This window comes from Mustela erminea, chromosome 3 (genome assembly GCF_009829155.1).
Source record: "Mustela erminea isolate mMusErm1 chromosome 3, mMusErm1.Pri, whole genome shotgun sequence".
In the NCBI taxonomy this organism is placed as follows: Eukaryota; Metazoa; Chordata; class Mammalia; order Carnivora; family Mustelidae; genus Mustela; species Mustela erminea.
Genome location: NC_045616.1, coordinates 12,815,886 through 12,831,245, shown reverse-complemented (window position 1 = coordinate 12,831,245; position 15,360 = coordinate 12,815,886). Strand labels below are relative to the sequence as shown.

General features: G+C 44.7%; 3 non-coding genes across 3 annotated transcripts; all 3 read left to right on the top strand.

The window, feature by feature from the left end:
* The first annotated feature begins 103 nt into the window (after nucleotides 1-103).
* TRNAT-UGU lies at nucleotides 104-176 on the top strand. Its single transcript has one exon. It is a non-coding gene; the product is annotated as a tRNA-Thr (tRNA).
* Nucleotides 177-2,600: 2,424 nt separating this feature from the next.
* TRNAP-UGG lies at nucleotides 2,601-2,672 on the top strand. The gene has a single exon. It is a non-coding gene; the product is annotated as a tRNA-Pro (tRNA).
* A 297-nt stretch (nucleotides 2,673-2,969) lies between these two features.
* TRNAV-AAC lies at nucleotides 2,970-3,042 on the top strand. The gene has a single exon. It is a non-coding gene; the product is annotated as a tRNA-Val (tRNA).
* Nucleotides 3,043-15,360: the final 12,318 nt, after the last annotated feature.

Below are 15,360 nucleotides of genomic sequence, written 5' to 3'. Positions count from 1 at the left end.
GGCGGCTCGCCTCTCAGCACTTGGCTCCTCCCCGTGGCACTTTGAGGCTGCGCGGTGGATGGTGGCGGTCAACTGCCCTTGCGCAGGAAACTTGCTTGCAGCTGGCTCCATAGCTCAGGGGTTAGAGCACTGGTCTTGTAAACCAGGGGTCGCGAGTTCAAATCTCGCTGGGGCCTTTACGCGGCTTTTTTTTCACTCCTTTGGAAAAGCGGAAGAGTCGTGAACCAACACGAATTTCCGTCCTCCTGGGAGCCAGGCCCTAGGTGGAACTGACTAGTCTTGGCTCCTCGGATGCGGGGTGACGAGAAGTGGCCGCATTTCCCGAGAAGCCAGACCCCCTGCACCCGTGGCGTTGCGGCCACAGGCTCCGCGGGCTCCGCGCAACCTCTCCGAAGCGGTCCCTCGCGCGTTTCGCTCGCTCTCGGGAAGTCCGCGGTGGATCCTTCCGTTCTCCTCTCACCCCACTCAGCCCAGGGCAGAGTCCTCGTCTCCTCTATCTTGGTTTAGTGGAGACGAGCTGTCTACGCCCACCTTCCCACAACACACCCTGGGAACCTGTTTCAGTCGGGAGGGGGGCTAGGTTTAAGCCCTCGCTTGGCTTGCCCGTGGGTCCCCACAATCTAGGCTCTGTAGTGAGGTAGTCGCTCCCGAGGCCAGGTCGCTCCCGAGGTGCCCTGCTCCTGAGGGTGGGCTCATTGGGGTGGATGAATCCTGGGAGTCCGGTACGCGCAGGTGCCGGCAGGTGCAGGTGCGCTCCCGGCCCATGCCGGGCGCATCTGTCCGGACCTTGATGCAGTCTTGGCTCTTTGGATGCGAGCGGGCTGATGGCAAGGCCTGCGCGCCCATTCAACAGTCCACTCATCCCTTCTCCCGCGTCTCCCCAGGGTTCCGCGAGTGGTTTTCTCCACTTTGAGGCACCGGGTTGGGTTGTTTCCGAAACCCACACGGCGCTGGAGTGCGGCTTGGAGTTACCGCGGTGACCTTTTTGAAGGTCCCATTTGACCGGACAGAGGGCTCCTGCGGGCTGGGATGGCGCGGCGGGTCAGGGTCGCCGCCTGGTCGTGTGCAGGCAAAGGCCGTGACAGGCGGGTCCCCAGCCCTCCCGCGAGCCTGGCTCCCTGCCTATGTGGCAGCGCCCCCATCGCTCTCTGGGGATATACTTGCATTTCGTACGCTTGACTTCCTTGAACAACATAAATGAATGGAAGTCAGTTTAGTATATATTAATTCTGTGTTTAAAAGGAAACCGAAATGGTTTTAAAAAATGGTTAAAAAAAAAAAAGCAAATGTCGCACTGAAAAACTTTAGGGCAGGTGTTCCCAGTTTAGGACGTCTGTTCGCACTTTTCTGATATAATCCCATAGAGAAGGGAAGCCAATGCTTGCAACTCGGAGGCGGTCGTGACCAAGAGCGCGAGGACACACGGTGGCCCAGGACAGAGCCCATCCAACACTTTGCGCGCACGAAAGGAGGCGAGGACGGTGCCAGTTAAGGAAGAGGCCTGTTAGCATCTTGTGCTCCGAGGAAGAGGCCGAGGGGAGCATCGAATGGAGCGGTCAAGATCCTGGAGTGGCAGTGGGGACATGAGCACTGTGTTTCCTGGAAGAGGGTTAGCCCCATTCATCTCCCACTCTGTTTTGCAACAATCTTCGTAGGGAATTTTTCTGGGAATTTTTGGGCCAGCTCTGAGTGGAGTTTCGTGAATTTTACATAAGGGAACCAAAATTAGTTTTTTTAAAAAATGGGTTTGTTTTTTGTTTTTTAATTTTTTTTTTTTTTTTAAACTTCCGAATAGCCCAGTGCAGTTAAAGCCTTTTGGGGAAAGCAGGTCCAAGACGAAGGAGGAGAGCGCTCTCACAGCCTTGGACTCTGGTTCGCCGCGAGCGAGGGCTACTCCCGTGCAACCGCTTCCACGCCGAGAGCCGGGGCGGCGCCCAGCCTGCGCGACGAGTGCGCGCGCGCTCTGGTGCAAGCCTCCCGAGCTGGGCACCCGGGCACCGCCGCCGGTCATCTGGTTTCTGCCCTACACTTCTCTACATTTGCAAATAGCTTTGCAAAGCGTTACGTTGCTTTTCACATTTGCATTAAAACAAACAAACAAACAGACAGACAAACACGAAAGCCCTCGTCCTTTTACCAGGCGCCCCACCTGAAGGGACCACTCGGGCTTCATTTCGCCCGTCACGGCGCAAGACCCCGTCTGTCCCGCCTCCCCTCCAAACCCCGCTCCTTTTCCTCTCCCGGAGCACTCCGGCTGGTCCCGGGCTCGGCGCCCAGGCCCGGGGCCTCCAGACTTGGGCCTCGCTTGGGCTCCCTTGGGCGGGGGGATCTCCGTCCCCAAAGCGGAAGAGTGCCCCTGCCTGCTGTCCGAGGCGCGCTCGCGGGGAGGCTCTCCCAGCGCACCGAGAGGGTTCGAGGGATCTGGGTACTTTCGCGGGGCGAGCTGCCCGCAGGTGATGTTAACGGCGCATGCGGGGGCTGCGACCCCGAGGTCTAGGAGATAATTCCAGAACGTTAAAAATAAAAGTTGCCATTGGTGACCAAAACCTAGTCCAATTAGATCCAGATTATGGACTGAACCAAAAGCTTGGGAGCGGGATGGCTCGTTGGTCTAGGGGTATGATTCTCGCTTTGGGTGCGAGAGGTCCCGGGTTCAAATCCCGGACGAGCCCGCTTTTTCATTTTCCGTGGTTTTAAACTCCCATTTCTTCTCGGGCGGACGGTTGGGGTCTTAGGCAGGCAGATGGCGGACCCGAAAGTTCCGAGGGGCTGGGGGGTCGGACAGAAGGGCAGGTGGAAGAGCGAGTGCGTCGCTCCGGAACCGACAGTTGCTCGCACAGCGGCTCGCGGTTGTTTTCCGCCGATTGGGGAAGCGGTGCCTTCTCTCCTCAGCCACCGAACGCTGTGGTCGCCGCCATGGAAGGCTTTCGCGACGATTAAGGACATTACAGAGAAACTGGTACCAGTGCGTTTCCGTAGTGTAGTGGTTATCACGTTCGCCTAACACGCGAAAGGTCCTCGGTTCGAAACCGGGCGGAAACAGTCTGTATGATTTTTTTTTTTTCTCCTTCCTTTTCTTCCTGCTGGTTAAAATCTGGGGAGACCATGAGCCAAACTCGGCCCCGGCTTAGAACATCCACCGTCAACTACTATTCGGGATTTATTACCCTGGGGTGTATTTGGAGACTGTACCGGACAAACCTGGCTTCGGTTCAGAACGTCCACCATCCTCTCCCCCTAGTTGGAGACGTCGGCGCCTTTTGTGCGCTCCTTCAGGACGGAGGCAAGGGTGCCTGCCCCGCGCGCCTGTAACCACCTGCCCCAGCCCAACCTGCTGTCCGGAACACTCGCGCACAGAAGGCGCAGAGCGCGGCGTCTGGCCGCCCGCTGGGTGGGTGACACTGAAAGCGGACAGTGCCCGATTCCGCTTCGTCCCAGTCTGCGATCGATAGCAAAACGGCACCCCGCGCGCCTCGGCTGGCAGCGGTGGAATTCGAACACACGTCCCCGAAGAGACTGGAGTTTTAATCCAGCGCCTTAGACTGCTCCGCCACACTACCAAGCCGGAGTCGGGTTTGGGGTGTCGCCTTTCCCTGCTGATAACTTTGCAAGGGTCTTCAGGGTAAGAAAGCGCTGGGAAGAATTTAGGGTTAGGGCACGACCGCCGGGGTTAATCTGACCAGAACCCCCGGGCTCCACCCGCGCGCAGAGGAGAGGGACTCGCGGAGCGCACGCCCTCGGCCCTGGTTTGGGGAAGGGCTCTAACGCCCACCGTTCACTTTGGAGAATGGGTGGGAACCCCGCGGAAGGGAAGCCTGTATCACCTGCAGAGTTTTTTGTTTTTTGTTTTTTTGTTTTGTTTTTCCAAATTGATCCGTGAGTGTGCATTATTTTTAGAAATTAAATAAAGGAGAGGGGAACCCTGCATGCACCTCCTTAATTATATTTTTAACCCATAACCTTTTTTTTTTTTTTTTCTGGCAATAGAACCAGCGCTTTTAGAAGTGGCCATGATCTCAGAGGTCACAGTTCTGCTGCCTGAGGTGTCCACCCTTTTAAACAGGTGTTCCAGCTGGAGATATCGAACCTTCACGCTGGATGGATACCCTACGAGGAATCCTCCCTACCCTCCCCGTTATAAAAATCCATTAAAAAAGAAAAGAAGAAAAAGAAAGGAAAGGAAAGGAAAGAAAAAAAAAAAAGAAACAGCACATTCAGGGAAAAAAATATAGAAAAATATTCACCGGAAAACCCACAACTTAGAACTATCAGTATTTGGTGAATTAACCTCCAGTTTCTTATTCCGTTAATTACCCCCTGCACCATGTCTATCTGCTGTAGATACAGATTTGAAGCATGCTTTTTAGACTTAGATTATGTCGCTAAATCTTCCCAAACCTCATTTGAAAAGCTGGGTCTAAATTCTTGCTGATGAGAGAAGCTTGAATTCTGTCCCTAGGGTTTTGACTTTTAATGAGAGATTGAGGGGTGGGTAGCCAGTGCTGGAGTGGAGTACACTATGGTTACTGTACCATCCTAGTAGATTTATTTTTCTCTTGCTTAGTTTCTTAATGTAAAGATTGTCATGAGATTCTTAGAACTGTATGCAGCTGTGTGTTTTCAAGCCAAAGTGTGCATCTTTCGGGCTTATGGGCATTCAGAGGCGGTCTCAGCTGAGTATCTCCTGTTTTAATAACAGGACCTTCTACTCAGTGAGAACCATCTCTGTCCCACACTGAGATTCTCAGCGCAGATTAGAAAATGTGTCCGCGCAACCACAAGGAACTGTGAATTGACCACAGCCTCTGCCATTAGCAGGGCTCTCATGGTCTACACATTTCCCCAAGTTAGAGTATCAAGTTCTTATAAGAGAGTGCCAACCAGTTCGGAATCTGAGATCTTCAAAACAAAAAGCAACCCTCCCCCTGGCCAAAATTTTGAAATATAGATTTCACATAGAATTGCAAAGAAATGCAGGGAGATCTCATGCCCTCTTCACCTGCCCTTCCCAAAGCTGACATCTTGCATTACTACAGTATGGTCACAAAACTGGACATTGGCTTTGGTACAGGTCACAGGGTTTATTCAGATTTCTCTATATAGTAGTTTTATCACATGTGTAGCTTCCTCTGACTGTCACCACAATCAAAATACGGAACAGTTCCATCACTAAAAGGCTCATTTGGGCTACCCATTTCATAACCACACACAACCCCTTCTAATCTCCCTTGCTCCCCATCCCTAGCATCTGGCAAGCACTAATCTATTCTCCATCTCTGTAATTTTGTTATGCCAAGAATTCCATGTGAGTGGAATGAGTAGTAGTCTCTAGAGATTGGTTTCTTTACTCAGCGTCATTCCTTTGGGATTCATTCCAGGTGTCAACAGTTCATTTCTTTTTACTGTTCAGTAATGCTCCCTGGTATAGATGTACCAAACCTTGTTTAACCATTCAACTGTTTCCCTTTATTCCTAGTTAGTCAGGGGTTTTTATCATGAAAGGGTATTGAGTTTTGTCAAACAACTTTTCTGCATCAATTGAGGTACTCATGTGGGTTTTTTTATCCCTTTATTCTGTTAATATTGAAGACTTTTTCAATATTGAGTTTTGATAGTTCTTTATATACTTCAGCTGCAAGTCCTTTCTCATATTTATGTGGTTTGCAAATATTTTATCGCCAATTAATTTTTGACAAAGGTGTAAAAGCAATTCAGATCCATAGGCAAGAGAATATATGTCCCTAAGCAAAAGAATGAATTTCAACCCAAACCTCCCAGTTTACACAAAAATTAATTCAAAAGAAAGGATGAATACCCAACTTTTGTAACAACATAGACGGGACTGGAAGAGATTATGCTGAGTGAAATAAGTCAAGCAGAGAGAATCAATTATCATATGGTTTCACTTATTTGTGGAGCATAACAAATATCATGGAGGACAAGGGGTGTCAGAGAGGAGAAGGGAGTTGGGGTAAATTGGAAGGGGAGGTGAATCATGAGAGACTATGGACTCTGAAAAACAATCTGAGGGGTTTGAAGTGGCGGGGGTGTGGGAGGTTGGGGTACCAGGTGGTGGGTATTATAGAGGGCACGGATTGCATGGAGCACTGGGTGTGGTGAGAAAATAATGAATACTGTTTTTCTGAAAATAAATAAATTTAAAAAAAATTAAAAAAATTAAAAAATTAATTCAAAAGAGATCACAGTCTTAAATGTAAAATGTAAAACTATAAATTTTTTAGAATAAAAATAGAAATCTTCAGGACTTAGAGCTGGGTGAAGAGTTTGTAAATTTGATACCAAAGAGGAAAAATGTATAATTTGGACCTCATATAAATTATAAACCTTCCCTCTGTGAAAAACTGTGTTAAGAGGATAAAAAGGTTTTAAAGTAAAAACAAAAGGCCTACATAATCATGGGTCGTTTTGCAAAAACAGCAATCTTCAACCTGTCCAGATTTCTTCCAAAACCACCTCTCTATTTATGAGTCAGAAGTTAGAATCTACTAAATACCTCAAAATGCCTCTATCCTCCCGACTAATTTCCACCTTCCACGCTCATGGTTTTTAAAAAGACTATTTATTTTAGAGAGAGAGAGAGAGAATGAGTACACGCAGAGGGGGAAGGGCAACGGGAGAGGAAGAGAGAGAATCTCACGCAGACTACTTGCTGAGTTGAGATCACAACCTGAGCCTGAATCAAGAGTCCAACATGTAGCTGACTAAGCCACCCAGGTGCCCCGCACACTTGTGTTTATATAAGGTCAAGACAAAGGTTGTGTGTGACAAATCTTAGAATTACTGCAAGTATATCCCGCACGATGACAGAGCAATTCCACAGACATGAGTGCAGAAATAACGAGAATTATGTGCAAAAATGCTCCCGGCAGTTTTGCTTATAACTCAGACCCGGAGAAAGTCCAAAGATCCACCATATTTACACTGAATCAATAAAATCTTACAGAGTTGTATGTGGAATAATTACAACAACAATAACAAAATAGTCTGAATGTTTGTGTCCCCCCACAAACATTGCAATCCTAGCGCCCAGCTCCCTGGTCCCTTCTGCCATATAAAGACACAGTGAGGAGCCGACAGTCTGCAGCTTGAAAGAGAGCCCTCATCAGAACTCCATCACATTGATCTCGAACTTCCAGCCTCCTGAACTGTGAGAAATAAATTTCTGTAGTTTATAAGCCTCTCAGTCTGTGGAATTTTGTTACAGCAGCTCAAGCAGACTCAAACTAGCTTACTGTTAGAAACAACAACATGGGAGGTTCCTGGGTGGTTTGGTTGGTTAAGTGTCTCCCTTCCTGTCAGGTCATGGGATCGAGCCCAACATCAGGCTCCCTGCTCATCAGGGAGCCTGCTTCTGCCTCTCCTCCCCTTCATGCTCTCTCTCTCTCTCTCTCTTTCTTAAGATCTTTGTACATATAAAAATATTTATATAACAAAGATGTCTTTGCACAACAGTTTTATTTTTCTAAAAAAATATGAATTCCTTAATTGGAAAGACCATTCCAATTCCTTAATTGGAAAGCAATTATTCGTTGCTTATTGCTGAATAACAAATTAACACAAATTTAGTGGCTTAAAACAACACAAATTGTTTTAGTGTTTTTTTAATTTAAATTCAGTTAGCCAACGTATAGTACATCAATAGTTTCAGATGTTGTGTTCAATGATTTATCAGTTTCATATAATACCGAGTGCTCATCGCATAATGTGCCCTCCTTAATACCCATCGCTCAGTTACCCCATCCCCTTACTTCCTCCCTTTTGTAACCCTCAGTTGGTTTCCCAGAGTCCATAGTCTCTCATGGTTTGTCTCCCTCTCTGATTTCTTCCATTCAGGTTTCCCTCCCTTCACCATGATCCTCTGCAGTATTTCTTATATTTCACACATGAGTGAAACCCTATGATAATTGTCTTTCTCTGATTGACTTCTTTCACGTAGCAAAATACCCTTCAGTTCCAACCACATCAATGTAAATGGTAGGTATTCACCCTTTATGATGGCTGAGTAATATTCCATTTAATATAGGAACCATATCTTCTTTGTCCATTTATCTGTTAAAGGACACCTTGGTTCCATCTACAGTTTGGCTATTATGGCCATTGCTGTTATGAACACTGGGGTGCAGGTTCCTCCTCTTTTCACTACATCTGTATCTTCGGGTTAAATGCCTGGTAGTGCAATGCTGGGTCATAGGGTAGCTCTATTTTTAATGACTTTAGGGACCTCCATTCTGTTTTCCAAGCTTGCATTCCCACCTACAGTGTAAGGGGGTTCCCCTTTCTCCAAATCCTCGCCAACATTTGTTGTCCTCTGTCTTGTTAATTTTAGCCATTCTAGCTGGTGTAAGGTGGTATCTCATTGTAGTTTTGATTTGTATTTCCCTAATGACTAGTGATGTTGAACATTTTTCATGTGTTTGTTGTTCATTTGTATGTCTTCTTAGGAGAAGTGTCTGTTTGTGTCTTCTGTCCATTTTTTGACTTGACTCTTTGTGTTTTGGGTGTTGAGTTCAAGAACCTCTTTATAGATCTTGGATATCAGCCCTTTATTGATATGTCCTTTGCAAATATCTTCTCCTGTTCCATAGGTTGTCTTTTAGTTTTGTTCACTATTTCTTTTGTTATGCAGAAGTTTTTTTTTTTTTTATCTCTATAAAGTCCCAAAAGATCATTTTTGTTTTTGTTTCCTTTGCCTTTTCAGATGTGTCTTGAAAGAGGTTGCTGCAGCTGAAGTCACAGGAGTTGCTTCTTGTGTTTTGCTCTAGGATTTTCCTGTCTCACATTGAGGTCTTTTTATCTATTTTGAGTTTATCTTTGTGTATAGTGTAAAAGAATGGTCCACCTTCATTCATCTGCATGTGGCTGTCCAGTTTTCTCAGCACCATTTATGGAAGAGACTGTCCTTTTTCCACTGTATATTCTTTCCTGCTCTGTCAAAGATTGGTTGACCATTTTTTCTTTTCTATTTTATTTTGTTATTTTTATTTCTTTTCTATTTTTTAATTTTATCTCTTCTATTCTGTTCCATTGATCTATGTGTCTGTTTTTGTGCCAGTACCATACTGTCTTGATGATGACAGCTTTATAAAAGAGCTTGAAGTCTGCAATGATGATGCCCCCAGCTTTGGTTTCCTTTTTTAACATTTCTCTCGCTATTTGGGGCCTTTTCTGGTTCCATACAAATTTTAGGACTGTTTGTTCCAGCTCTGTGAAAAATGTAAATAGTAGGGATTGCACTGAAAGTGTAGATTGCCCTGAGAAGCACGGAAATCTTAAAATGTTTGTTCTTCCAATCCATGAGCATGGAATATTTTTCCATCTCTTTGTGTCTTCCTCCATTTCTTTCATAAGTGTTCCGTAGCTTTTAGAATACAGATCCTTTACCTATGTGGTTAGGTTTATTCCTAGTTATCTTACTGTTTTTGGTGCAATTATAAATGGAATTGAGTCCTTAGTTTCTCTTTCTTCGCACACACTGTTAGTGTATAGAAATAGAACTGATTTCTGTGCATTGATTTTGTATCCTGCCACGTTGTTGAATTGCTGCATGAGGTCTAGCAATTTGAGGGTGGGATATTTTGGGTTCTCCACATGAAGTATCATGTTATCTGCAAAGAGTGAGGGTTTGACTTCTTCTTTGTTGATTCCAATACTTTTTATTTCTTTTTGTTGTCTGATTGCTGTTGCTAGGATTTCTAGTACTATGTTGAACAACAGTGGTGAGAGTGGACAACCTTGTCTTGTTCCTGACCTTAGGGGAAAAGCTCTCAGTTTTTCCCAATTGCGTTTGATACTCTCTGTGGACTTTTCATAAATGGCTTTTATGATATTGAGGTATGTTCCCGCTACTCTATACTTTGAAGAGTTAATCAAGAAGGGATGCTGTATTTTGCCAAATGCTTTTTCTGCATTAATTGAGAGGACCATGTGGTTCTTGTCTTTTCTTGTGATGTATCATGTTGATTGATTTGCAAATGTTGAAACACTCTTGCATCCCAGGAATAAATCCCACTTGGTCGAGGCGAATAATCCTTTTAATGTACTAACAACACAAATTTATTATCATACAGATTTGTGGGTCAGGAGTCTGGGAACAGGTTAGCAAGGTACTGTCTCATGTTTCACCAGGTAAAATGATGGTGTTAACCATTGCTGCCATATTCTCTGAGGCTTAGGATTCTCTCCCAACCTTATTAGCTGTTGGCAGAATCAAGTTCCTTGTAGTTGTAGGACTGAAATCCCCATTGGTTTGCTGTTTGCTGGTTGGATGCTGCTCTCAGAGCCCCCTTGCTGGTTCATTGGCCCTTGCACGATAGGCATTTTACTTCTCCCTTGAGACCAACAAGGCAGCCTCTCTCCAGCACTTCACCTTTGTCTGAGAATTCACCTTATTAATTCAGGTCTACTCAGCATAATATGACTTTTGATTCATTCAAAGCCAACTGACCAGTGGCCTTAATTACATCTGCAAAATCGCTTCTTCCATAAAATGTATCATGACCACGGGCATGATATCTCTTCATACTCACTCAAGGGAAGAGGAGTATACTGGCGTGGACACCAGGATGGGACACTTGGGGCCCATCTTTGAATTCTGCCTGCCACAGTTATAGACACAAGAACCAGATATGGGACCATCTCCTGGCAGAAGAGCCTTTCCAAGTTCCTTCAGTCTTTTTGTTTTAGTATTTGTTGAAAACATGAGCGAGTTCTGGCTTTCCCTCCTTCCCGTGTTTTCCCTTGGCTACATGAGACTCTAACTTTCTGTTTTCCCTTGGTCACATGAGACTAAGTGGGCTCACTGTTAGATTACAACAGAATGGGCAGAAACAGAGGCACCCTTGGGTGCTGGGGTGCGTCTTGGGGCTTTCCCTGCTGCATGTATTATGTGGGTGGTCAACTTACTCTAGTTCCTTAGGACTTCCCATTTGTATTTTTAGACACTTAAAAATTATTCCATTAATATATGCACACTGTAGAAAAAATAGACAGGTATGAGAAGAAGTAATTAGCATAAAGAAGCATGAAGAAAATGAAAATCACCATGCCATCCAATTCTTCATATTTTGCCTTAGAGCTTTTTGGATTCTTTTCATGCATATTTTAACATATGCACTTTTTAAAAACAAAAATGCTTCTCATTGTTTTATAACTTGCTTTGCAAAGATACTTACAAAGTATAATTATTGTACTTCCATGCCATAAATTCCTTCTACATCATTTCCCCCTACTTTTATGAAAATTTAAACAAAGAGCAATAGGCCAGGGGGTTGCGGCAGGAGCAGACCTTAATGGACTCTTGGTTTCAGTTCAGGTCCTGATCTCTCCCGGTGTTAGTATCGAGCTCCCTGCTGGGCTCCATGCTTAGCACTGAGTCTGCTCAAGACTGTTTTTCCCTCTCCCTCTGCCTTTTCCCTACTGGATGTGCTCTCTCTCTTTCTCAAACAAATAAATAAGTTCTTAAAAAGAACTAAACCAAAGAAACCCATTTAAATATGATTTTTTGGTAAGACAGAGAGATGGATACCATATGATTTCACTCATATGTGGAATTCTTTCTTTAAAGATTTTATTTATTTATTTATTTGTCAGAGAGAGAGAGAGAGAGAGCGCACAAAAGTAACCCAAAGTGGGACCCTAACCCAGGACCCTGAGCCAAAGACAGGCGCCCAGCTGACTGAGCCACCCAGGCATCTCTCGTATGTGGAATTTAAGAAACAAAACATAAACAAAGACCTGCATTTTCATGGTCATGGCTTTTTCCTGAAAAGCAAAATATTTGAATTTCTTTCAGTTAGTGTAAACAGGTATTAATTATCAACTATACAAATAACAAATCATTATGTCATGCACCTGAAATATGTTATATGTCAATTATGCCTCAATAAAAAAGTTACGAATCCAGAAAATGTTTTGTGTTATCTTTATATCTCGCTGTATAACTATAAACATTATGTAAGTTTCTATTGGAGAGTAAGTAAAGCCTGTTACTAAATGTTCCTAAAAAAAGGATATTGGATTTTATCAAATGCTTCTTCTACATTTACTGGGGTAATCAGATGGTTTTTTTTTTTTTTTCCTAGTTTGTTAATATGGTGAATTACATTGATTGAGTTTTCAAACATTGACCCAGGCCTCGATCAAGAGCTAAAATCATGTGTCACTTGCTGGTTTTCTTTTTTATTGTCTGGCTCTCGCTTGTGTGTAAGCTCCTGTATCCCTAGACAAGAGTGCTGTTCCATAATCTAGATTTTCACCCAGCTTTATCAAGGTAGGATTGACAACTAAAAATTGTACATATTTAAGGTGTACAATGTGTTGTTTGATGTACATATACATTGTGAAATAATCATCATAATTAACTAATTAACTTAATTAAGCTAATTAACACCTCCACAATCTCACATAATTAATTTTTTATGTGTGCGGTAAGAATACATAAGATCTACTCTCAGCAAGTTTTAAGTGTACAATATATTATTATTAATTATAGTCATTATGCTGTACATTAGTTCTCAAGAACTTATTCATCTTATAACTGAAAGTTTGTACCCTTCAACAACATTTCCCATTTCCCTGCTTCTCAGTCCCTGATGATCACCATTCTACTGTCTGTTTCTTTGAGTTTGACATTTTTAGATTCCACATATATGTGAGCTCATGCGGTCCTTGTGTTTTGGTGTCCGGCTTATTTTCCTTAGTACAATGTCCTCCTGGTTCACCCATGTTGTCACAAATGGCAGGATTTCCTTATATTTTAAGGCTAAATAATATTCCATTATAAATAGATCACATTTTCTTTATTCATTGGTCTATCAGTGGACACTTAGGTCGTTTACACATTAGGTATTGTGAATAATGCTACAATGAACTTGGGTGTGCAGACATCTCCCAAAATACTGATTATATTTCCTTTGGATACATATCTAGGAGTGGGATCTCTGGATCATCTTGTAAACCCAAGTTCAGGCAGGGTGGAAGCAGTAGTATCCGTGCTGGATGGTGAGTGAATGACCCAACGCAGTTTTCACAACGGTGGTGGGTGACCTCCAAGCATGTAAAAGTCACCAGCACTCTAAAGTCACCATCGTTTTCAGTTTTCTGGAACATCAACACACTGAGCTTGTAATATGATACCACATCTGGTTTCATCCCAGCTCCTGGGACTCAGGGTCTGACTCTCCTCTTCCATCTGCCCTCAGTGTTGGGATTCTGCAGGACATGGGCCTGGGCCTCTGCTCTTCTCATGCCCACTGCCACGGATGCCAGCAGGATCAAGTCCTCCTGATTTTGTACCTCCAGCCCGGCTCTGTCACCTGGCTTCCTCTTTCATTTCTACTCCAAGTCTCTGCAGGCCAGAAGCTCTAGCTCCACACCAGAACAAATGTATGCCCTCTCTATGGTCCAATCACCTCTTCCTTCCCACCCCCATCCTCTCTGGAAATGCTTCTCGCTGTCCAACTCATATGCCCACCAAGCAACTCCATTGTTGCCATCCTCTCTCTCCAGGATCGTGGGCACACCCTCGAGTTAGGACTCTCACACCCCTTTACCACCAGAGCATCAGAAAAGGGTCATTTCTTCTGTGTTCACTGCATTAACCAAGCTCAAAGGGATGTGTGAACAAAGCCCAGAATTTGCAGTGAGAAACAAAACAGAAGAGACACTCGCGATGAGGGGGAGACCAGACTTACTACCTCTAGTAATGAGTGAGCAAAGACCAGGCACTGCTCACCCTCTTGCCTGGACAGAGCAGGGGGCAGGTGTGTGGACAGACTTAATTCCTACCAACCTTGTGAATCATTTCCTACCTCAAGGCACATATTTCGTGAAACACGACCAGTCTTCCAGAGAAAACCTTCTTTGTTATGCTCATAATGACATTCCCAATCACACAATGTGCTCAAACACAGTTTGCAGCCTCTCATTTTGCAGGTCTTCTGGACTCTAGCCCCACACGGGGCCAGAGTGCCTTGCTGTGGGCGCCATCTACTGTGGACAGGCGGTAGTTGGAACTTTGGAAGTGAGGGACTCAACCTAAGTCACAGAAAAGAGGTTTGCTGACTCTGGGGGTAGCCACTAACAGTAAGAGCCTGTGAACCTGGATGGGAACACATCTGATGTAGGAAAGACGTTAGGGCTCAAAGCTGACAGTGAAAAGAGAATTCTTGAGACGTCTTCAGTGAAAAGTGTGGTTTTAAAAAGGGTTAGGACCGGTGGACAGAAAGAGCTGCCCCCTGGTCCCGAGAAGTGGTCCATTATACACGGTCAGGCTGGGAGGAGGTTAGGGATAGTATAGATCTCCAAGGAATTTGGAAGCAAGGTTTCCAGGACCTGGAGGGGTCTTGGAAAAGGCCATTTATTACTGTCTCGTAAAACCGGAGTCATGAGACCCTACATCGGTGGGTCCTATGCTTGGGGGATGATTGCCAACATGTATCTTGAGGAGTGGAGATAAAGGGAGTTTCCAAAAGAATTTTTATATGTTAAAGTAGGCTTACAGGATCCTGGGGATTGGATTAAGGTTGCCTTTTGCCCTTAGCAAAATATTAGCATTGAGGCTGTTGGGTCCCTAGAGGAATGTCACTCTGCCTATTTTAAGGGCTTGTTTGTGGGCTGGCTGTAGGTAGTAAGGACGTTTAATAGTTTTTCTTCTACCTTTGTTTCTCACATCAGCGCTCATATTTTTCTTAATCACTAACTGAAATCAAGTCTTTCCTTTTATTATGAATGCAGACTACAGACACCAGTAAGATTTTTTAAAAAGATTTTATCCATTTATTTGTCAGAGAGAGAGAGAGAGAAACAGAGAGTGAGCACAAACTGGGGGCCGGGGGGGGGAAGGCGGGGCAGAGGGAGAAGCAGACTGCCTGCTGAGTAGGGAGCCTGATGTGGGACTTGATCCTGATGTGGGACTTGATCGTGGGACTGCGACCCTGAGATCATGACCTGAGCTGAAGGCAGACACTTAACCCATCGAGCCACCCAGGTGTCCCTGGATCCCAGTAAGATTAACGAGACTTTTTTGTTTTCTAAGATTTTATTTATTTATTTGACACAGAGAGAGAGAGTACAAGCAGGTGGAGCAGCAGGCAAAGAGAGAAGCAGGCTCCCCGCTGAGCAAAGAGCCCTGAGATGGGGCTCGATCCCAGGAACCCCCAGGATCATGACCTGAGCCCAAGGCAGATGCTTAACCAACTGAACCACCCAGGCACCCCAAGATTAATAGGGTTTGTAACTTCATTGCCAGTAGAAACCTCAGATGTTTTCACATTACATCGTAGTTGAGACAGATACCTTGAGTTACAATTTATGCTCTTTGGGATTTAGAAAATTACTGTA